Raw genomic sequence first — 22371 nt, forward strand, 5'->3', positions numbered from 1 at the left:
CTCCTGCAACTCCGAACTTGTCTGATTATCTGGCAAGGAATTGGCAAAGGTTGAAGCATCACTCTCATTTTCAAAAAATTGAGCCCAAAAATTTCCATAAAACACCTTCAAAACAGCCGGGGATCTAAAAGCAAATCTATACCCCTTCTTCCACAGAACCGCTTTCACAGGATTAAAATCCTTGCGTCTCCTAATAACATCTTGACTCAAATCAGTATAAAAAAAACCCTATTGCCTTGAATCATCAAGGGGCTCTGATTTTGACGAGCTTTTTGTACTGCAAGACGTAAAATCATCTCTCGATCTTGATACCACAGGCAACGAATAAGAACTGCCTGTGGAGGTTGACCCGGGAAAGATTTTTTTCCTAATGGCTCTATGTGCTCGGTCCATTTCCAATCCCTCTGGGAAAGCCTCTTCACCCAACGTTTCTGGAATCCATTTCCGGAAAGATTTTACGGGATTCATTCCTTCAATATCTTCTGGTAGACCTACTATCTTATCATTGCTACGCCGACTCTGATTTTCCAACAAATCAATTTTCTTCAGGAATTCTTTTTTCCTGAATATCCCAGCCAGTAATAGAATGTTCAACATAGTCCATCCATTCAGTATATCTCTCCACCTTATCATTACAGTCAATAAAAGCCTGCTCAATCTTTTTAAACTTATCTTGTACCATATCCACAGCTCTCAAACATTTGTTTAATACCATTTTAACTGCAGAAACTTCTTCATGTATGTTGTTCATTTTCCCTCTCAAATCAGCAAAATGGGCCTTAACTTCTGAAAAACCTTGACTCACTTGAACAGCCATATTATCCATTCCCATAATAAAATCTTCCAGTAAAGGATTAGCAGGTTCAACTCCAACAGCAGAAGTTTTAAAAGTCTGTAAAGGAATTGATTTAAACCTTTGTGGCCTACCTTCCATGATATTTGCTGCTCCCATAATAATCGCTTCCTCCTCTTCTTCCATCATTGCAGGGTTTTCTTCTCCTTCTGTTGTTTGTACTTCAGCCCGGGCGACCAGGCTGCGGGTTTGGACTCCCCTGATGTCAGCCCGGCGGAGGCTGATCCCGCCCACAGCCCGGACCCGGTCGGGAGTGGTGCACATGTGCAAACCTTCTCACATGCCCAGTTCTGCCAAGGTGCAGAGGCAAATGTCCTTCAACGCTGTGCTAGTCACAGCTGCACCGCCGGGCATGCACAAGCATTTGCATTCTCGGTCAGGGCGCTCGCTCTCTCGCTTCCCGGCCTCGTCGGGCGTGCATCGGTTCTTGCGCTCTCAATCCCCCCCCCTCCGTCACTCCATAGAGGGACTCACCGCACCGGACTATCTTGCGTCCCCAAATGCAAGGAAGGTGTTGGTGTAATACTCAGCTTTGTCTGCAGGATCCTCTGCTGTTTCAGGGCCTCTCCAGTTGACTCCTGTGGATCTTTCTGGATGGTAGGCCTCAATTCTTCTGCACTTTCTGCATGTTTAAAAGTTAATTTCTTCACCAGTTGACCTCTTGTTTTCTTCATTATTGCTGTAGACAAAGTTTAAGCCAATTCTTTTTTTTTAAACTTTATTTAAAATTTTATGACATGAATAAAATAAAAATTACATTTAAAGAAATAATAAAAAATAAGATAATAAAAATTAGAATACATCATTAAACTACACAAATTAACCCCCCCAATAATTATAACTCAACATTAATCATCTAATTTAAAATTAGTCTAACCCTCCCCCCCAAAATAAAGAGTGAAGAATTAATTAACAATGTTGTAAATAAAATTAAAAAAAACCCCACTTAAAAAAAAGATAAAACTTAACAACAAAAAAATCAATACTAAAATAATACCCTTAAACATATATTTAAATCAAACATAATACATGTATTTAACAAATGAAATCCACGTTAAAACTAAGTTCAAATATTAAAATCATATATCAACCACATATCTGTTATACAAAAAAATCATAATTAATAATATATAAATACAGAATTTCCATTAAAACCAAGTTTCCTTTATAATTCATCGAAAGAACAAAAACATCCCTTAGAAAAACAATCAGATAAACTTTTTATTCCCTTCCCCTCCCCTTATATAAAAAAAGAAAAAAAAAGAAAAAAGTTCAAACTCTTATAAAATTCTCCATATTTTTCATTTATAACATCTTCAAAATTCTCTATCGAAATTAACCTGATTTTATTAAACTCTTCTCCCTCAATGTATTTGTACTTAATTTTCTTCTTTTTCTTCTTATCACCTTTCCCCTCATCTTCTTCTTCATCTAATTCAACATCCTCAATTTTTGACTTATTATCTTCTGTGACATCATCCTCTTAAAAAAAAGAAAAAAGAGAAAAAATCCCCCCCCCAAAAAAGAGAAAAAAAAAGAGAGAAAAAAATCCTCCTAATTCCCTCTCAATTACAATCAGAAAACAAAGAGTTAAAAAAAAATTATTTATTTTAAAAAATAATAAAAAAAACCTTCACTTCTTAACCCAAAAATTAAAAAGAAAAAAAAACAGGTCGGAGGTCACAACTACCTCCTCCTGTTTAGACCGCCCAAAGCGGTAACTCCCCCAAAATATTGGGTGTGAGATAACTCACAGGTAGCTGATGACTTCTGGAAACTAGTGTCCACCCAGTTCCCTCTCCCAACTCCCATTTCTTTAAACTATCATCATTATTTAAACGATTTAAACTCTTTTCAAAAAAAAGATAAAAGATTTATTTTTTTAAATCAACATTACCACTTCGATCACCATTGCTTCCATTTCTTTTAAAAATCTGGATCCCACCTTACATCTCTACTCTCTTTGGAGACCTTGAAGGACTACATCGTTCCTGAAACTGCATGATTGGTAGAGACTGAGCAAGGTCCATAGCCTCTTTAGGATTGTCAAAGAATTTTGGCTAATTTCCATCCTAAAAAATCTTCAGTACCGCAGAATACCTGAATGTTGCCCTATGTCTTTTTTTTCCACAACCGTTCTTTCACAGAATTAAATTCGCGTCGTAATAGCATAGTATTAAATCTCCATCTTGAAGCTTTCTGAACATCTTGTGAACTCAAATATTCTAATAATAATAATGAATGATCCAAAACCAATCTAGCCTTATACTCCACAGATGTAACCCTATCCTGCAAATGTGCTGATATTAAAAAATAATCAATTCTAGAAAAAGAATTATGTCGCAAGGAATAAAAAGAAAAATCTTTCTCTGTAGGATTAACTCTTCGCCAAATATCAATTAAATTCAAATCTGCCATCATATTAATCACTTGGATTAATATTGAGTACTTATCCAATAAAAGCTCCAACACCACATTCAAATCTCCCCCAACATCACATTAGAGTTCGATTGTCCAAGTAATAAAGACATATCCACAACAAAAGCTGTATCCTCAACATTAGGAGCATAAACATCAAGCAAAGTCCATGCCTCATTAAAGATTGTACAATTTAATTTTAATAATCTTCCACCATTTTTCTCTTCACTCTGTAACTAAAATGGTAGATTCTCATGTACCAAAATTGCCACACCTTTTGCCTTAGAATTAAACGAAGAATAAAAAACGTGCCCAACCCATTCACGTTTGAGTTTCAAATGTTCCTTATCTATTAAATGAGTTTCCTTTGCCATTGCGAACACCGTTTCTTCCATTTCTTCCAGAAATCAAATTCCCTTCTTGCAGCTCTGCCCTCTTTGGAGACCGTGGAGGACTACGTCGTTCCTGGAATTGCGTAATTGGTAAAGACTGAGCAAAATCCATAGCTTCTTTAGGATTATCAAAGAACTTTGGTTGATATCCATCCTGAAAAATCTTCAGTACCGCAGGGTATCTAAATGTTGCCTTATATCCTTTTATCCACAATAATTCTTTCACAGAATTAAATTCACATCGTTGAAACATAATTTCCTGACTCAAATCCGGATAGAAGAAAACACGATTACTCTGAACCATCAAAGGAGATTTGTTTTGCTGTGCATTTCTAATAGCCATATGTAAAATAGTCTCTCTATCACAGTCATTTAAACCGTGAACCAGAACAGGTCTTGGATTCTGTCCTGAAAAAGGTCTCCTTCTCAAAGCTCTATGAGCCCGTTCCAATATTAAACCTTCAGAAAACTTATCTTGTCCCAACACTTGTGGAATACATTCAGTGAAAACTTTTCTTGGATCTGGCCCTTCTATGCCTTCTGGCAAGCCGACAATTTTCACATTATTCCGTCTGGATTGGTTCTCCAAATAATCAACCTTTTTTGCTAAAGTTTTATTCTGAATCTGTAATGTTTCAATTGTTTTATTCACATCTTGCAATTGATCTTGTACATCAGATAATCCTTGATCACACATCTCAAGTCTTTCAATAGTTTCAACTTTAAAAGCTCCATAATCAGCCATCTGTTGAGTATTGACATCCACCAATGCATTAATCTTAGAAGTAAGATTATTCATAGAATCACCTAAATGCATCATTGAAGAAAATATCTTATGTTCAAGACTCTTGAAAAGTATATCAACATCAGTAGGTCCAGACATGGTGGGATTCTGCTGTTCTTGTGGAATCAAAGTCTCAGTAGACGTTGTTTGAAATACTGGCATCCGGCCAGCCCTTTGTTCTAAAGGCAGCTGAAAACGACCTTCAGAAAGACTTACGGAATCAGAACGGAGCTCCAAGGCTGAATTCTTCACTTGTTTTCCTGGATCCATTTCACGCTGAGTCGTGGCTTTTTGTAAACAAGCAGGCTCAGATAATTTGGGAAAATATAATTTTTTAACAATCTGTTGATGTTTCCTTTTACTTTTTTTTAACAAATGTACCATTAGGTATTAATTCAACACCTCATACTATTTATAAACTTTTTAAAAAAGTTTTAACGGGCACTTAAAGACAAAACAATAAGTTAGAGTCAGGAGAGGACTGGAAGGCACGTCTGTTCCTTACGCCATCTTGCCACGTCCCAAGTTTAAGCCACTTCTGAAAAAGTTTTAAAACTGGTGAATGTCTTTATAATTTGGGCATTAATTATTCAACTGGGGAGAGGTGTTTCCAGACGTCTTCTTCCTATGCCATCTTCCCACGCCCGCCCCCCGCCACTCCTTTACCGTACCCTCTTTTTATTGACCCTTGACTCGCTCCTCGCCCCTCTGAACACCACTGAAACTCCAACTCCGCACTCAAACCAACTAGGCCCAAGCCCTGGTAAGTCTCGTGCTACCTATACAGGTTTTTAAGGTCCCTGATTTGATAAAGGGTCATTGCCCTGAAACATTAACTATCTCTCTGTTTCTCAGCTCTCTGATCTGCTGAATGCTTCTGGTTTGCTCTATTTATGTCAGTAACAAGAGTCCCAGTTTGTTCTACATCATCAGATCCCAGATTGACATTAACTTCAGTCCTGTGACTGGTGAGGGAATATTGGTCACGCTTGAGGGAGTCATTTAAATGAAAACAAAAATACTAAAAATGTTCAACAAGTCAGGTAGCAGCTGTGGAGAAAGAAACAATGTTAATGTTTCAATTCAGTGACATCTCCCCTGTTTTCTTTCAGATTTCCATTATCTGCAGTGATTTGCTTTCAAATTGATGGTTTTGATATTTATTGTTCAAGTTTATCTGGAGCCGGACCAAACAGCTTTTTTCCGGACCTTGGTGCACACACACGCACAATACACAGCACATAACAATCACATGTATACATAAATATAATATAAAATAAATATATATAAATATTTTAGAATAATTTACTCATTTCATTTATAGAAACTTAAGGTTATATGATGCCATTCATCCACCTCACAGCTGTGGGAAGAAGCTATTTCCCAGCCTGGCAGTTCAGATTTTGATGCTTCTGTACCTCCTTCCTGATGTTACCCCTGCCGGCAGAGGCTGAGCATGAATATATATCAGTGATTACATTGTGATCTTCTGAGGTTGAAAAGCTCAAAAATTCCATACTCTTTATCAAAGAATGCCGAAATCTAGGGATAACTTGGGAAAGACCCTTGAGGATCTTAAGTCTGGATATCACAAGCTTGGAAACTTTGCAATATGTTCTCCAATCCTAAAACAACTTGCAAATTCTCCTTGAATGCCAAAAAGTTTGCTGAAAGAATATATGTTACAGTACAGGGAATGTTTCAGTCTACCTTGTGTTGAACTGGTTCGCTGCTCCACTAGGGGATGAGCACCATTCTGATAGAATGCTCTTTTCCAGTCAGATTGGAAATCAAATCCAATCCAAGCAGAAGGTTAAATTCTCTGAACTGGATCTTTCGTTATTAGAAACAACAAACCTCTTTTTTTTTAATTTTTTTTCACACTATAAACCACATTGATCAAAATACATACATTTTTCTTTTCAAATATATACAGTGTTGTTTTCTCCCCCCCCCCCTTCCCATCCCACCCTCCCTACCTCCCCTCCCATTCATTTAAAGTACAGAATCTAAGATACATTAAACCCGTCAAACAATGTTGTCACTCAATAAAAATAACAACAAACCTCTTTTATAAATCAGCCTGGATCCTCACCTAATTAACTAATGGTGAACGCGGCGTGGGCTACACACTCTACTGGTTTGGCAAGCCTTCGGATGAACGACGCCTATCTGGTATAGGCTTCATGGTCAAGAGCTTCATTGCCTCCAAACTCGAAAACCTTCCGACAGGCCTCTCGGACCGAATCATGTCCATGCGACTCCCCCTTCAAAACAAGCGTCACATCACCCTCATCAGTGTCTATGCTCCAACCCTCCAGGCGGAACCAGCAGAAAAGGACAAGTTCTACACCGACCTGCGCAACCTCATCCAACGCACCCCTACAGCCGACAAGGTTGTCATCCTGGGCGACTTCAACGCTCGTGTTGGCAAAGACTCAGAAACCTGGCCAGGAATCCTGGGCAAGCATGGCGTCGGCAAGTGCAACGACAATGGGCGCCTCCTGTTGGAGCTCTGCGCAGAACAGCGGCTTGTCATTACAAACACCCTTTTTCAGCAGAGGGACAGCCTTAAGACCACCTGGATGCATCCCCGATCCAAACACTGGCACCTCCTGGACTACATCCTGGTGCGAGAAAGTGACAAACGAGATGTGCTCCACACCATGGACATGCCTAGCGCGGAATGCCACACTGACCACCGGCTGGTTCGCTGCAAGCTCAACCTTCACTTCAAGCCAAAGCCCAGGAACAATAAAGCCCCCAGAAAGAGGTTCAATGTTGGAAACCTGCAGTCAGACGAAGCGAGAGGAAACTTCCAGGCAAACCTCAAAGCAAAGCTTGACGATGCAACCCGCCTCACGGACCCGTCCCCTAAAACCCTCTGGGATCAGTTGAAGACTACCATACTGCAATCCACTGAAGAGGTACTGGGCTTCTCCTCCAGGAAAAACAAGGACTGGTTTGACGAAAACAGCCAGGAAATCCAGGAGCTGCTGGCAAAGAAGCGAGCTGCCCACCAGGCTCACCTTACAAAGCCGTCCTGTCCAGAGAAGAAACAAGCCTTCCGTCGCGCATGCAGCCATATTCAGCGCAAACTCCGGGAGATCCAAAATGAGTGGTGGACTAGCCTCGCCAAACGAACCCAGCTCAGCGTGGACATTGGCGACTTCAGGGGTTTTTACGAGGCTCTAAAGGCTGTGTACGGCCCCTCACCCCAAGTCCAAAGCCCGCTGCGCAGCTCAGACGGCAAAGTCCTCCTCGGCGACAAGATCTCCATCCTTAACCGATGGTCAGAACACTTCCAATCTCTTTTCAGTGCCAACCGCTCAGTCCAAGATTCCGCCCTGCTCCAGCTCCCTCAACAGCCCCTAAGGCTAGAGCTGGATGAGGTTCTAACCCTGGATGAGACATATAAGGCAATCGAACAACTGAAAAGTGGCAAAGCAGCAGGTATGGATGGAATCCCCCCAGAGGTCTGGAAGGCTGGCGGCAAAACTCTGCATGCCAAACTGCATGAATTTTTCAAGCTTTGTTGGGTCCAAGGAAAACTGCCTCAGGATCTTCGTGATGCCACCATCATCGCCCTGTACAAAAACAAAGGCGAGAAATCAGACTGCTCAAACTACAGGGGAATCACGTTGCTCTCCATTGCAGGCAAAATCTTCGCTAGGATTCTACTAAATAGAATAATACCTAGTGTCGCCGAGAATATTCTCCCAGAATCACAGTGCGGCTTTCGCGCAAACAGAGGAACTACTGACATGGTCTTTGCCCTCAGACAGCTCCAAGAAAAGTGCAGAGAACAAAACAAAGGACTCTACATCACCTTTGTTGACCTCACCAAAGCCTTCGACACCGTGAGCAGGAAAGGGCTTTGGCAAATACTAGAGCGCATCGGATGTCCCCCAAAGTTCCTCAACATGATTATCCAACTGCACGTAAACCAACAAGGTCGGGTCAGATACAGCAATGAGCTCTCTGAACCCTTCTCCATTAACAATGGCATGAAGCAAGGCTGTGTTCTCGCGCCAACCCTCTTTTCAATCTTCTTCAGCATGATGCTGAACCAAGCCATGAAAGACCCCAACAATGAAGACGCTGTTTACATCCGGTACCGCACGGATGGCAGTCTCTTCAATCTGAGGCGCCTGCAAGCTCACACCAAGACACAAGAGAAACTTGTCCGTGAACTACTCTTTGCAGACGATGCCGCTTTAGTTGCCCATTCAGAGCCAGCTCTTCAGCGCTTGACGTCCTGCTTTGCGGAAACTGCCAAAATGTTTGGCCTGGAAGTCAGCCTGAAGAAAACAGGTCCTCCATCAGCCAGCTCCCCACCATGACTACCAGCCCCCCCACATCTCCATCGGGCACACAAAACTCAAAACGGTCAACCAGTTTACCTATCTCGGCTGCACCATTTCATCAGATGCAAGGATCGACAATGAGATAGACAACAGACTCGCCAAGGCAAATAGCGCCTTTGGAAGACTACACAAAAGAGTCTGGAAAAACAACCAACTGAAAAACCTCACAAAGATAAGCGTATACAGCGCCGTTGTCATACCCACACTCCTGTTCGGCTCCGAATCATGGGTCCTCTACCGGCACCACCTACGGCTCCTAGAACGCTTCCACCAGTGTTGTCTCCGTTCCATCCTCAACATCCATTGGAGCGCTTTCATCCCTAACGTCGAAGTACTCGAGATGGCAGAGGTCGACAGCATCGAGTCCACGCTGCTGAAGATCCAGCTGCGCTGGATGGGTCACGTCTCCAGAATGGAGGACCATCGCCTTCCCAAGATCGTGTTATATGGCGAGCTCTCCACTGGCCACCGTGACAGAGGTACACCAAAGAAAAGGTACAAGGACTGCCTAAAGAAATCTCTTGGTGCCTGCCACATTGACTACCGCCAGTGGGCTGATAACGCCTCAAACCGTGCATCTTGGCGCCTCACAGTTTGGCGGGCAGCAACCTCCTTTGAAGAAGACCGCAGAGCCCACCTCACTGACAAAAGGCAAAGGAGGAAAAACCCAACACCCAACCCCAACCCACCAATTTTCCCCTGCAACCGCTGCAACCGTGTCTGCCTGTCCCGCATCGGACTTGTCAGCCACATCGAGCCTGCAGCTGACGTGGACTTTTTACCCCCTCCATAAATCTTCGTCCGCGAAGCCAAGCCAAAGAACAAAGAAAGATTATCGCAGGTTTTGTGAGAGGAGGGTCTGTAATTAAGCTGCTGAGGTGGAGTGGCAGTGGCAGAGATTTGGTTCATCAATGAAGTAAAGCATTGGTGTAAGTGTGGCTTTTTCTACAAGTTTTCTAAGAAGATGGATTGGGATTGATTTTTATTTATTCTTTCGATGATATGGGTGTAATTGGCAGGGCTGACATTCATTGTAAATCCTTATTTGTCCTTGAACTGATTGCTTTTCAGAAGGTGGTTCAGAGTCAATCACATCTATGGGTCTGAGGTCACATATTGACAAGACCTTATTTCTCGGAAAAAAAAACATTTCCAAACCAGAGGGATTTTCACAACAATCTCTGATGCCTTCAGTTATACTTAATGAGTTAAAATGAAAATACCCAGCTGCTGCTGTGAGATTCAGATACTGTACCTCTATAATCAATACTTCAGAAATCTAGATAAGAGTCTGGGAGCATGACAACTATTTCCAACCTGGATTAAATGGACCCGCACAGGCTGGGGGCTGTTGGAGACTAGCTCATGGGAACCAGGTGTCAGACCTGGGATTCAAGAGGGCGCTGAAGGCAAGAAGGGCTTCCGAAGGACCTCGGGCACTAAAGGCTTCCTCATTGTGTTGGAGGTTTGGATCTGGAGCTCGGGTTACCGATGCATCGAACAGGATTCTGTGTGGCTGCAGAGCCGGCGGGAGCACTGGATGCGAATCCTTGGACACTCAGAGTCTAAAGGGACTCTCTTGCTTCTCTTCCTTACTGTAAGGGGTGCCGGGTACCACGAAAGGAGGCTCTTTGCCTTATGGCAGGCAGAAGGCAATTTTGTGTAATATTACATGATCTGTACTATTCCATGACACAAAGGAATCATCAAATTGAAAGCTAGGATGTTAAGGAAGCAATCTGAAAAAGAAATCCCAACCAGGGAAAATTATTATGAATTAAGTGTATCATCTTCAAATTGAGGCAATGTCTAACCCCATTTGAATTATAGATGCATTTGTTTACAGGCTGCAGCTGGGTTCCAGAATTGGTGCCAAACTTTCATCATAAACTTTCATCCTATTGCCATGTTTTCAGGAATCCCAGGCACACTCCTAAGAAAGGTAATTGGGCTTTTGAGTAGGTTAATCAGGGATCTTCATTCCTGATGAAGGCTTGCTTTGTAAAATGAGTTGCCCAGATAAGAATAAATATAATCCATCCCTAATTCTTCAGCTCATTGAGGCCACCAACTATATTTTTGATTTTAAACTAAGGGATGGGTATGTCTTGATTCAGTCTAACTTTCCACTTCTAATAAATTTAATAGTTTGTCATCATGTGCACTGAAATACAGTGGAAAAACTTGGTTTTGTGTGAAATCCAGGCAAGTCAACTTCTTGAGTTCAACTGGTAATACAAAATAAACCGAAGTGCAGAGTGTATTGTTTTGAGCCCAGAGGATCCCAAAACCCAACAGCAATAGATATTCACCAAGACAAATAATTACTTAAACAAAAGTTGCTTTTAATTATCTTTAAACATGAAAATAAAATCGAACTTTAACTTATCATTATTAACTTACATAACCTAACAACCCCCTTCTAATTCTAAGCGCACGTGTGGAATGTGTGTGTAAGTTCAGACAAGTTCTTTGGTTTACAATCCAATCTCACTTCTCATTCCTCCAAGTTCACTGGGTTTTTTTTTAATTATTTTTTTTTCACACCATAAATCACATTAGCCATGATATACACTTTTTCTTTTTCACACATTTACAGTGACTTTTTCTCCCCCCCCTCCCTCCTCCCAAGCCCCCCCCACCCCCCCCCCTCATCCATTTTAGGTATACAATCTAGGTTGCATTAATTCAGTCAGACAATGTTGTCATTCAACAAAAATACACCAGAAATTCTACAGAGTCCATTCTTTTCTTTCCTTCTCCTTCCATCAACTTAGGTAATGTTTGTCCTCGGTAGGTTTTCGCTATTGTATTTAATGTAAGGCTCCCATACTTGTTCGAATATTTCAATATTATTTCTTAAACTATATGTTATTTTTTCTAATGGAATACATTTATTCATTTCTATATACCATTGTTGTATTTTCAAATTATCTTCCAATTTCCAGGTTGACATAATACATTTTTTTGCTACGGCTAGGGCTATCTTAACAAATCTTTCTTGTGCATCCTCCAAATCAATTCCAAATTCTTTGTTTTTTATGTTACTTAGGAGAAAGATCTCTGGATTCTTTGGTATATTGTTTTCTGTTATTTTATTTAATATCTGATTGAGATCATCCCAAAATTTTTCTACTCTCTCACATGTCCAGTTCATAATATTTCTGTTTTGTCTTCATTATATTCTTCTCTACCTTATATGTTTGTAATGTTTCATATTTTATTTTTTTATCCGCCAATTCTCTTCTTTTAGTTGTATCTTCCTTTATTGCTAATTTTTTTTCTATGTTTACTATTTCCCTTTCCAACTGCTCTGTTTCCTGATTATAGTCCTTCTTCATCTTGGTTACATAGCTTATTATTTGCCCTCTAATGAATGCTTTCATTGCGTCCCATAGTATAAACTTATCTTCCACTGATTCCGTATTTACTTCAAAATACATTTTTAATTGTTTTTCAATAAATTCTCTAAAATCCTGTCTTTTAAGTAGCATGGGGTTTAATCTCCATCTATACATTCTTGTAGGGATGTCCTCTAGCTTTACTGTCAATATTAAGGGTGAATGGTCCGATAGTATTCTCGCTTTATATTCTGTTTTTCTTACTCTATCCTGCATACTAGCTGATAACAAAAATAGGTCTATTCTTGAGTATGTTTTATCTCTAGCTGAGTAGTATGAGTATTCCTTTTCTTTTGGGTTTTGTTTCCTCCATATATCCAAAAGTTTCATTTCTTGCATTGATTTAATTATAAATTTGGTTACTTTGTTCTTCCTGTTAATTTTTTTCCCCGTTTTATCCATATTTGGATCCAAATTCAGGTTGAAATCCCCTCCTATTAGTATGCTCCCTTGCGTATTAGCTACCTTCAAAAAGATATCTTGCATAAACTTTTGATCTTCTTCGTTAGGTGAATATACATTAAGTAAATTCCAAAACTCCGAATATATCTGACATTTTATCATAACATATCTCTCTGCTGGATCTATTATTTCCTCTTCTATTTTAAATGGCACATTTTTACTAATTAATATAGCTACTCCTCTTGCTTTTGAATTATATGATGCTGCTGTTACATGTCCTACCCAATCTCTCTTTAATTTCTTGTGCTCCAATTCTTGGACAAATGCTATATCAATTTTTTCCTTTTTCAGTAAATTTAGTAGTTTCTTCCTTTTAATTTGGTTATGTATTCCATTAATATTTAAAGTCATATAGTTCAGCGTAGCCATTTTATACTTTGTTTATCTTCTCCTTCCGTTTTTCCATCATTACCTTTCCTCCTTTTCCATTTCTGTTTTCTTATTTTCAACTCTTTATAAGACAACATTCCTATAACATCCAACATTTTCCTTATTCTTCTATTTATATCTTCTTTATCCCCAATCTCCCCTTCCCCTCCTGAGTTGTCCTTTATCCCTTGTCGGACAACCACATCTCCCCTCTCCATTTGGGTTTGCTAATTCACTCGCAAGCGTCAACTGATTTTGCAGTGACCGCTATTTCTCCCCACCCAGCCCTCCCCAGAAAAGATTTCACTTTTCATATGTAACAAAGGTCACTCTTTTAATTCCCTCCTTATTCTCTCTATTCCATTTCCTTCCCTTATTCATTCTTGTCTATACTATCTATATTTTCCTCTAAGTACAGATACCTTCACATATGCACATTTTATCTATTCACTCTTATACCTCTTTACCCACATACATATCAATCGTGATCATTTTTACTCTCATTACCCGTCTTCATCCCTCAGTCTATTTTTGTAATTGTTCTGGAAATTTTCGTGCTTCTTCTGGGTCCGAGAATAGTCTGTTTTGTTGTCCTGGAATAAATATTTTCAATACCGCTGGATGCTTTAGTATAAATTTATACCCTTTCTTCCATAAAATCGCCTTTGCTGTATTGAACTCTTTTCTCTTCTTTAGGAGTTCAAAACTTATATCTGGATAAATGAAGATTTTTTGCCCTTTATACTCCAGTGGTTTGTTGCCCTCTCTTACTTTTTCCATTGTCTTCTCCAGTACCTTTTCTCTTGTAGTATATCTTAGGAATTTTACTACAATAGATCTTGGTTTTTGTTGTTGTTGTGGTTTAGAGGCCAATGCTCTATGTGCCCTTTCTATTTCCATTTCTTGCTGTAGTTCTGGACATCCTAGGGTCTTAGGGATCCAATCTTTTATAAACTCCCTCATATTCTTGCCTTCTTCATCTTCCTTAAGGCCCACTATCTTTATGTTATTTCTTCTGTTATAATTTTCCATTATATCTATTTTTTGAGCTAACAGTTCTTGTGTCTCTATAGCTTTTTTATTAGATTCCTCCAATTTCTTTTTTAAGTCTTCTACCTCCATTTCTGCTGCTACTGCCCACTCTTCCATCTTGTCCATTTTCTTTCCCATTTCTGTTAAGGTCATATCTATTTTATTCATTTTCTCTTCTGTGTTGTTTATTCTTTTTCTTAAATCATTAAATTCCTGTGTTTGCCATTCTTTAAATGACTCCATGTATTCTTTAATAAGAGAAAGTAAATCCTTTATCTTGCCTTTCCCTTCTTCTTCTATTTCACTGTACTCTTCCTCTTCCTCTTCTTCTTCCTCTGGGTTGGCCATCTGTTGTTTCTTTGTTGCCCTTTCCTTCTCTTCTTTCTTGTTTGCATTGTCTTCTGTGGTCTCTTCTTGCTGCAGGTGTTCTGCAGCTGTTGTTGCCGGCTGTGGAGATCGACTCCCCAGCTGGTCCCCCCTCCCGTCGGTGTGTTTTTTTTCATGCGCATCGCGCATGCGCGACTCCTCGCGCATGCGCGGTTGCGCGCTTTTTCTCGGTTCAGCGAGCCATTTTTGTAGTCCATTATCTACCGACCTGAGGGAGCGGGTTTCTCTCTCCACCGCGGGCCTCTTCGAACAGGTAAGGCCTTCACCTTCTTCCTCCATTGTCTTCTCTTCCTCTCTTCTTACCGTTGCTTTCGATTTTTCTTTTTTTGTCGCCATCTTCTTTCCACCTTTATACTCACTTTTTTTTCACTTTTATTTCTGTGCCTTTGTGTTTTCCTTTGTTTTTCCCGACTTTTCTGGAGAGGGCTGGAGTTCACTGTCCGGCCACTACTCCATCACGTGACTCCTCCCCAAGTTCACTGGTTGCAGGCAATTCTTATACTATGCACAGAATTTAACATTTATAAAGTTCACCAGGCTTTGGTGCTTGAAAGGTAAATGGTTACCGCTCAGGAAGGTTCTTGTTGGTTTTCAGAAAGAGATTTGTTGTTCCTTTTTAATCAGCCACTTCAGTTTCTTGCTGATGAAACTTTTCCCTTCATGGTTCTCCAGATGATCACCCCTTTCTTTCAGGTCATCACAGAGTTCCTTTTTTGTTTTCTTACTCCAAGTGAAGCATTAGACAGCCAGTCCTCCTTGCATGAACCACAAGGGCTTTGACCAGGCTGTCTTCCAAATGGTGCTTTCCATAAGCTTGCCAGCTTATCCTGTTCCAGTCCAATTTGCTTCTGCTGGCTGTAACACTAGAGAAGTGATCTCTGTTCCCTCTCTCTCTCTCTCTCTCTCTCTCTCTGAGAGAGAAAGCCTGTTTGACTCTCTCTGCTTGCAAAACTATATGACTCTCTTAAAACAACAGTTCTCTTCCAGACAGTCTGTGGCTCCAACAAGATCTTCCATCTGTTGCATTTTGTAAACAACAATCCATTAGTGAAGTCTCTTGAGCACCCTTCAAAGCTTTTGCAAAGGCTGTGGAGCTGATATGTCGAGAATGGGGCAGAGCTCCAGTATTTCAAATAAGATCTGTTTTAAAGTCTTTGTATGTAACCTACTCTAACAAAACTTTCCCAAATTATCTCCCAAAAACATATCTATATACTCTGTCACAGTATGTTACAGAGAAAAAGTTTAGTTAAAACAGAGCAAGAGCAGGGTGATTTTAACTGTGGGGAAGAAGCTGTCTTTGAATCTGAAGGTGGATGTTTTCAAACTTTTGTATCATCTTCGCTCCAGGAGTGGGGAGAAGAGAGTATAACCATGGTGGGATGGGTCTTTTAATTTGTTGGCTGCTGCTTTCCTGAAGCATTGGGAAGTGTAGAGAGAATCGATGGCAGGGAGATTAGCATGAGCTGCGATTGCCACCCTCTGCAAATTCTATCAGTCTTGGGTAGAGCAACTTCGATCGCTCATTTCTCCCCCGTGATCCAACCTTTGCTCCCATTTTCCTGATCCATTCCCATATTGGGAAAATGTGTTGGTCCCTTGGCGGCAGTTGCTGACAGGTCACCCCAAGTCTGCAGAGAAACCCAATCCTCAGCCTTCTCAGTTCAGCCACTGACTGCACAAGAGATTCAGGTCAATCATCCATCCCTGAACTGCAAAAAATGAATGAACTTCCTGGTGTAATTTGGGAGGAGGAGATGGTTTGGTGCCAAAGTAAGATGTTAGCCATTTTAGGGTAGGACAATAAGGAATTTCTAATCAGATCATGGATTTTTGAAATTCTCCACACCGATGAGCTGTGGAGGCCGCCATTAACCATATTCAAAAGTGAAATGGATTTTATTGGTCCGTATTATGGAGAACTAATTCGGATCTGAGGCCAAGATCAGATCAAACAGAAATGATGGAGGAACTCAACTGGTCTCACAGCGTCCATAGGAGGTAAAGATATATCACCAGTTTCTTTACCTCCAATGGACGCTGTGAGACTGCTGAGTTCTTCCAACATTACTACAATCACCGCATCTGCAAAATTTTGTCTCTCACCACGATCAGGTCAGTCCTGATCTTAATGACTGGCGAAGCAAATCTGGATACTTTTTTCAGTTTCTTATGTTCTAAAATGGGAAAAAGGTTGACCTGAAACATTAATACTATTTCTCTTTAATACTACTTCTCATTCTATTTCCTCCTCTTTCTATTCCTATTTCTGGAGCATAGAAAGTTCATTCTAAGAATATTATTGACAGTTTAAAAATCTGTGAATTTCACTTTTAAATCTCAGTTGCACAATGCAACAAGTTTTGCTGCCCGCAAAGAGCTTTGAGTTCCGATCATGCAGTTCGTCCCCCTCCCTTCGTTAATGTTATTAGACGCAATTGAACAGTTCAAGGCATAAGGAGCACAGAATTCCCAACGGATTTCATGCATTCAAGCAATGTAGCCAATACTCCAAGAAAGCAGTGGGAATTGTAACTTGCTTCAGCCTGTCATGAGATCCTGCCACGTCTTCGAAGCAGTCTTGAAAAGGGTAACTTTCAAAAAGGAACGAAAATGGAAAACAATTTTGGGATCAAAATATGAACACAGGCAGAGGAGTACCGTAACTGCATCGTTCTTTCAGAGACAACACAGGTCTAAAGGTTGCAATAGACTCATCTTCACCTGTTCCTTTATTCTTCTAGTGATGAGAAATAAAGCAAAATGCACAGTGAAGTGGCAGGATTTACTTTTGAATGATGGTCTGTAAATGACCAGTGAATATAACTGCGCCTGTTTCAAGACCTTATTAGAACAGCAAACATTGTAGCACAGCAATGTTGAGCTGACCTATACCTACCAAAAAAACTATGGTAAACCCTTCCTACCTCATAACCTCTATTTCTCTTTCACCTGTGTGCAAGTCTAAGAGTCTCCAAAATGCCCCTAGTGGTTCAGCCTCCACCATCATCCATGGCAAGGCATTCCAAGCACCCACAACTGTGTACAAAGATGTCTCCCCTAAACTTTCCTCCCTTACTCCAGAGACTTCATCTGCCAACCTTCAAGATATGTATGATTTTACAGGTTAATAGTGAGCAAACATTTCCCACAGGGAGGTGGAAGATGACAAAGTTGATGAGAGTTTATTGTCATGTATATAAATACAATGTACAGATGGACTGAAATTCTTACTTGCTGCAGCCACATGGGTACATAAGATATTCCAACTACAATAGTATAAATTAAATTGCCAATGTATGCCAAGATAGAAGAAAAGTAATAAATATAAAAGGAGAGATAAATATTTATAGTTGTAGTTAGTGGAAGAAAAAAGGTTATGTTTCAATAGTATAGACAGACAGTTTGGTGGTCTCAGAGTAGCTTATGGTTATGGTAAGTTAATCTGGGAAGGTTCAAGTGCCTAATAGCTGTCGAGAAAATACTGTTCTTGAACCTAGAGATGCTGGACTTTAGATTTCTATACCTTCTGCATAAAGGTAGCAGCAAGGAGAGATTGTGACCAGGGTAATGGGGGACCTTTATGGTGTCTGCTTTCTTGAGGCAGCATCTCACATAAATGTTCTCAACGGTCGAGAGATTGGTGCCCATTAATGACTTGGCTTAGTTTACTGCTCTCTGCAGCTTCTCCGTTCCTAGGGACAAGTTGCCAAACCAGGCTATGATTCATACTGTCTACACTACACCTTTAGAAGTTCAATAGTGCATTCAATGGCATAACCAACCTCCTTAGACTTCTTAAAAAGAAAATGTATTGGTGTGCCTTCTTCATGGATGCCTTGATGTGCTTGTTCTAGGAGATGTTGTCCAATACATGGACTCCCAGGAACTTGAAGGTACTAAAACTCTCCACTGCCATCATGGTTTATAGTCCCTTGACCTTGCCTTCCTGAAGTCCACAATAAGCTTCTTGGTCTTGCTGATATGGGGAGCTAGTTTATTCTGGCATCGCACGACCAGATTGTCAATCTCTATCCTGACTCATCATTTCCCCATAATTTGACCACAACAGTGGTGGTGTCAGTGAATCTTGTGTTTGAGCTGAACTTGGCTACGCAATAATGAGAGTATAGCGGGCAGAGCAGGGGCTGAGGCATGCAGCCTCAAGGTGCCCTTGTGTTGAAGAATAGCGAGGAGGAGGTGGTGACTTGGCCAATCCGCGCTGGGTTGAACTGGAGTCTGTGCATCTGCAGGAAGGGAGGAGGTGAATCTACAGACACTGAGTGACTCTGAAGGGATTCTCTTTTGCTTCTCTTTCTTCTATTGTTGGGGGTGCCGGGCAATGCTCTTTGTTTTAAGGCAAACAAAAGTTGAAGTATATCATGCAAACTCCATTTTTAATGTAATATTGCATGACCATAAAAGGAACTTGAACCTATGTGCATGGAATATCTCCTGCTCTCTGCCGACTCTTGCCACTTTATATGAACTTGATGAGGACCCGTGTGGTTTAATCAGCATTGGATGTGTCAACGTCAAGGATCCAGTTGCAAAGAGGGGAATGGTCCAAGATACCTTGGTTTGATTATTCGTTTTGCTGGTGTGACAATGTTTAATGCTGAGCTGTAATCAAGGAACAACAAGCTGACGTAGGTGTCTTGGTGATCTAAAGCAGTGATCGCATCTGCTGTTGACCTGTTGTGACAGTAGGCAAATTGAAGTGGGTCCAGGTTCTTCCTGATAACAGGAGTTGATTTGCCCCATTACCTACCTCTCTAGATGTAAGTATCACCGGCCAGTAGATGTTGAGGCAGGTCACCTTGCTTTTTTTGGACACTGGTATGATGAATGGTCTTTTGATGCACATGAAAGCACACGGGTCCCAGATCAAGTTCATATAAGGTAGCAAGACTCGAGAGAGCAGGAGACAGTCCATGCATAGAGGTTCAAGTTCCTTGTATTGTCAGGTCATACTACATTAAAATGGAATATGCATGATATACTTCAACTTTTGTCCGACATAAGGGGTCAAGGAGTCACCAAGAACATTGCCTGGCACCCCTAACAAAAGGAGAAAGAGAAGCAAAAGTGAATCCCTTCAGAGACACTGAGTGTCTGTGGTTCACCTTCTGCTCTCCGGCAGCTGTGCAGACTCCAGTTCAAACCGGTGGCAGCCTGAACTCCAGATGTAATCAGGAACCCTTTAGTGCCCTAGGCCCTTCTGGAGCCAGAGCTCGAATCCTGGATCCAATACTTGGTTCCCATTCCCATTGACGTCAGGTCAGTAAATCAGCCAGATCTGCAGGCGACCTTTCGCTCACAGCAACTAGAGGGGCGTAGAGACTGGCAGAACCATGATTCCTCATCCTTAAACCTCTTTGATTAAGGGAAAAGCCTTGACGCGCAAAAGGAGCAGGGGGAATCTTTCACAATGCAGTACGCACCAACAGAAGTCAAGATGGAGAATAAAGATGCAGTGTGGCAGTTCCCAGTGCACTCAGGAAATAGGTTCTGCTGTAGTAACTGCAGCAGCCCAACCATTTAATTCTTATCATCTTATAAGGGATTAATGAGCATAGTACAGGTCCCCCAGAAACCAGGTGCATGTTTCCATGGCAGGAGTTTATTGAACTCACAGCAACAATGTGTACATGTTTTCGACTGCTAATATAAAGGTTTGTTAGAGTAGGTCACATACAAACACTTTAAAACAGATTTTATTTAAAATACTGGAGCTTCAGGGCTTTTTCTTGTTGCGTGCTGCCCAGCTTTTCCAGACAAGGGAGAAAGCTGAAATATGTCTTTATTGAAAGCAGTATGTTGGTTTTCTCATGGAGGAAGTAGCTCCTTGGAGTAATGAGGGAAAGCCTGAATTGGTCCTGCTTTCAAGTTGCTTTCAGAGTGAAACACAAAAATCTGTAGGCATTGTGATTGGAGTGAAAATCCAGAAATTCTGGAGGAACTCAGCAGGTCTCGTGGTGTCCATGGGCGGGAGAGATAGAGAACCGTATGAAGACCTTGAGGAAGGGCTCAGATCCCAAACGTCAGTTATATATCTTTACCTCCTGTGGAGAATGTGAGACCTGCTGAGTTTCTCCAGCATTTCTGTGTTTCAACTTGCTTTCCATCACTTATTGAGGAAATCTAGCAATATGATCTGTACTGACTTTTAATAAAAGTTTCTCTCACCCCAACCACCAGCTCCCACTCGCTGTAGTCCTGGCAACTATTTAATTCAAAGCAACGCCAGATTTGAGCTCAATCTCCATGAAACAGGTTGCAATCTGTTCACTGACCACCTAGAGGGGCATGGTTCACCTGGTCAGAATAAAGATGTGGACATTATATCATAGATAATCCTTTGTTAGATGCATATTTGCTTTATTTCTTCCAACTGGTTAAAACTAGTGAACTGAGCTTGTTGGTGCAGAGATCAGAGGGATTCTGGGATTTCTGTGTTCTTGGACAGTGGTGGAGAACATCACTAATGTCCCCTCCCAAAAAAAAACTAATGTCCCCCTCCCCAATTGCCAACCATTGCCTCTTCTGCAGATTGTACTCATGCAGCGTGAGGCTGGACTACAAAATTATGCAGTCAAATATTCTGATCATATTTGCTGCCTAAACTTATTAATAATTGATAGACATTGGTGATGCACTAATAATACACATCATGTCATGTCATTCAGAACTTTGAAGGGAGGTGCAACGTGTGCTTCTGCACAAGGTTAGTATTGAAAGATTTAAAACTAATATTTGACAGCATTATTCCCATTCAGTTTAGGTTTCCACAGACGCAGCATCTGTGGATATCAGGTCAGAGGTTGAGGGTGTTGCTTCTCACCCAACATCGTTTAAATAGATTATCTGGTTATCATCAGGGACCTTGCTATGTTCAAAATGGCTGCCGCATATCCCATGTCATTTTTTTTGCCATCAGGTTTAAGTGATGCCTGCCACATTGACCACCGCCAGTGGGCTGATATCGCCTCCAACCGTGCATCTTGGCGCCTCACAGTTCGGCGGGCAGCAACCTCCTTTAAAGAAGACCGCAGAAGAAGACCGCAGAGCCCACCTCACTGACAAAAGACAAAGGAGGAAAAACCCAACCCCAACCCACCAATTTTCCCTTGCAACCGCTGCAACCGTGTCTGCCTGTCCCGCATCGGACTTGTCACACAAACGAGCCTGCAGCTAACGTGGACATTACCCCTCCATAAATCTTCGTCTGTGAAGCCAAGCCAAAGAGGTTTAAGTGAACTTTCAAGAACTTGAGTTAATCTAATAAATGGTTAACACCTTTCTGTTGCCAGCTCTCAGTTAAGGATGGGCAGGTTCTACTGAAACTAGTGCAGGATTCTCGTAGTTTACCGGAAATGTGCGTTTAGTTTATCAGAAATGTGCGTTCAAAGATGAGAAAGGTGTCAAGTTTCAACTTGTAGTGCGGATCAGCACTGTGATTTGTTTTAATATACCGTGAATTTTTTTAAAGCACGGTAGAAGCCGATTCCAGCCATTTTAAACTTGTGCCACCCAAATTAATCTATAACCTTTATATGTTTTGGAGGGTTAGAGGAAACCTGAACCCCAGGGAAAACCAAGCAGACACGGGGAAAACGTACAAATTCCTTACAGATGTTGCAGGATTCGAATCTGGGTCACTAGCACTGCAATAGCACAAATTTTCAGGCTTCTTAGTGTGAAAAGAATCCACGAGTCAAGTGCATCAGACAGGGTCTCCTGATCGTCAAATAACCCAGAAGTCTTGAATGCACAAGCCTACTGTGACAGAGTATATAGATATGTTTTGGGGAGATAAATTGGGAAAGGTTTGTTAGAGTAGGTCACATACAAACACTTTAAAACAGATTTTATTTAAAATACTGGAGCTCTGCCCCATGTTAGA

At 41.0% G+C, this 22371-nt stretch overlaps 1 protein-coding gene and 1 long non-coding RNA gene across 5 annotated transcripts in view; both read left to right on the forward strand.

The window, feature by feature from the left end:
• Window positions 1-21766, forward strand: part of fam120b (family with sequence similarity 120 member B) — a 160139-nt gene extending 138373 nt beyond the window's left edge. For all 4 annotated transcript variants that reach the window (XR_011355551.1, XR_011355550.1, XM_069930812.1 and 1 more), the window contains one exon: window positions 21406-21766. The gene's annotated coding sequence lies outside the window, so the exon portion shown is untranslated. The remainder of the gene's footprint in view (window positions 1-21405) is intronic.
• LOC138759785 (uncharacterized) lies at window positions 1395-4790 on the forward strand. The gene is made up of 2 exons (XR_011355083.1): window positions 1395-1450; window positions 3676-4790. It is a non-coding gene; the product is annotated as an uncharacterized lncRNA (long non-coding RNA).
• Window positions 21767-22371: the final 605 nt, after the last annotated feature.

The sequence above is a fragment of the Narcine bancroftii genome, chromosome 4 (genome assembly GCF_036971445.1).
Source record: "Narcine bancroftii isolate sNarBan1 chromosome 4, sNarBan1.hap1, whole genome shotgun sequence".
Taxonomy (NCBI): domain Eukaryota; kingdom Metazoa; phylum Chordata; class Chondrichthyes; order Torpediniformes; family Narcinidae; genus Narcine; species Narcine bancroftii.